This window comes from Salvelinus sp. IW2-2015, unplaced genomic scaffold (genome assembly GCF_002910315.2).
Source record: "Salvelinus sp. IW2-2015 unplaced genomic scaffold, ASM291031v2 Un_scaffold1457, whole genome shotgun sequence".
NCBI classification, from domain to species: Eukaryota; Metazoa; Chordata; class Actinopteri; order Salmoniformes; family Salmonidae; genus Salvelinus; species Salvelinus sp. IW2-2015.
This window is the reverse complement of record NW_019942919.1, coordinates 181481-184179: the sequence shown is the minus strand read 5'-3', so window position 1 is coordinate 184179 and position 2699 is coordinate 181481.

Genomic DNA, 2699 nt, shown 5'->3' with positions numbered 1-2699 from the left:
TGGGTTGTAAGCCCACAGACTGAAGACTACTGTATGGGTAGTGTTGGGTTGTAAGCCCACAGACTGAAGACTACTGTATGGTTACTGTGAGTGCAGAGTGGCTTTTCCACAATACATCTTGTAACCCAAACCAATGGTTGCTCTGAAAGTGTCTGGACACATGGTAGAATGAGGTAAAATATGTTGTTGTTGGTGTGTACTACATTTAAAGGGGATTTTGACTTCAGATTTAATAATGATAGAAATTATTTATTTTTGGACTCCGCAGGTTTTACATCAATAATAATGTTGCTATTCATAGCACATACAGTTAATTCAGAAAGTATTCAGACCCCTTGACTTTTTCCACATTTTATTACGTTACAGTCTTATTCTAAAATGGATTAAATTGTTTTTTTCCGTCATTAATCTTCACACAACACCCCATAATGAAAAAAGCAAAAACAGGTTTTTAGAAATGTTTGCAAATGTATTACAAATAAAAAACATAAGTATTCAGACCCTTTACTCAGTACTTTGTTGAAGCACCTTTGGCAGCGATTTCAGCCTTGAGTCTTCTTGGGTATGACGCTACAAGCTTGGCACACCTGTATTTGGGGAGTTTCTCCCATGCTTCTCTGCCGATCCTCTCAAGCTCTGTCAGGTTGGATGGGGAGCGTCGCTGCACAGCTATTTTGAGGTCGCCCCAGAGATGTTCGATTTTTATCAAGGACCTCTCTGTACTTTGCTCCATAGATCTTTCCCTTGATCCTGACTAGTCTCCCAGTCCCTGCCGCTGAAAAACATCCCCACAGCATGATGCTGCCACCACCATGCTTCACCATAGGGATGGTGCCAGGTTTTCTCCAGGCGTGACGCTTGGYATTCAGGACAAAGAGTTCTTGTTTCTCATGATCTGAGAGTCCTTTAAGTGCCTTTTGGCAAATTCCAAGCGGGCTGTCATGTGCCTTTTACTGAGGAGTGGCTTCCATCTGGTCACTCTACCATAAAGGCCTGATTGGTGGAGTGCTGTAGAGATGGTTATCCTTCTCCACAGAGGAACTCTGGAGCTCTATCAGAGTGACCATCGGGTTCTTGGTCACCTCCCTGACCAAGGCCCTTCTCCCCAGATTGCTCAGTTTGGCCGTGCGGCCAGCTCTAGGAAGAGTCTTGGTGGTTCCAAACWTCTTCCATTGAAGAATGATGGAGGCCACTGTGTTCTTGGGGACCTTCAATGCTGCAGAAATGTTTTGGTACCCTTCCTCAGATCTGTGCCTCGACACAATCCTGTCTCGGAGCTCTACGGACAATTCCTTTGGCTTCATGGCTTGGTTTTTGCTCTGATATGCACTGTCAACTGTGTGACCTTATATAGACAGGTGTGTGCCTTTCCAAATCATGTCCAATCAATTGAATTTAGCACAGGTGGACTCCAATCAAGTTGTAAAAACATCTCAAGGATGATCAATGGAAACAGGATGCACCTGAGCTCAATTTGGAGTCTCATAGCAAAGGGTCTGAATACTTATGTAAATAAGGTGTTTCTGTTTTTTAAATAAATTAGCAAAAATTCTAAAAACCTGTTTTCACTCTGTCATTATGGGGTATTGTGATGTCATTGTGGGGTATTGTGATGTCATTATGGGGTATTGTGATGTCATTATAGGGTATTGTGTGTAGATTGATATGAAAAAAATGAATAAGGCTGTAACGTAACAAAATGTGGAAAAAGTCAAAGGGTCTGAATACTTTCCGAATGCATTGTAGAAATGCTTGACTTGCATGAAACAAATGATATAAACATGCAGAAAACCTTAACAAGACGCACGCACGCACGCACGAACACACACACACACACACACACACTCACACTCACACTAGTCATATAGGGTCTGTTATAAGTTTATAAGTTGAGACTTACCTAAGACAGGTGCACTTGTCTGTTCTACCTTTTTATAAATGGAATCTGATTATATTTTGCCTATCAAGCCAGTAAACAGCCCTTCCTTTTTAAACTCATCCTCAAAAAGCAAAAATGTAAAACGTTTTGGTTTTCCAGTGGTGCGCGAAGCGCCCCCTCCCCTCAGCTGCCCCCCCACCAGCCCTCACCCACACCAACCGCCTCCCACCCTCCACACCATAACCCCCCCCCCCCCACCCCAATCGATATCACAACTTTGGTACAAGAGCTGGATGCTGTAGAGGCTCCTCCGGACTCCCCTCGTCCATCCATTTGTCCAGGCTGCGCCTGCGGGCGTTCATGAAGAAGTTGCTAACGGTGGTGAGTTCCAGTCCCAGCTGCTGAGAGATGGTCATCTGCATCTCTTTGGACGGACGCGTTTGTCTCCTTGAAGATGGCCAGCAGGGTGCGACGCTGCAGGTCAGTAAACACAGGCGCGATTTCTTTGGTGTATTGTCCTTTCCTTGCTTGGGTCTTGTTCTTTTCTTTTGCACGCTTTAAGGAGGAGGGAGGGAGGGAGGGAGGGAGGGAGGGGAGGGAGGAAGGGGAGGGAAGGCGAGGACAGAGAAAAGGAGGGAGGGACAGGGAGGGATAAGAAACAGAGAGACAGGGTGGGTGAAAAGAAGAGAGAGATATGTTAGTAGTCCATACTAGGAATGATCCTACAGAGAGAGAGGTGAAGATGTGATGCAGGTGGATTTTGGTGATCGGTAGAACCAGACAAGCTGCATCCTGTCAGGTAATCTCCAAACTATAAACT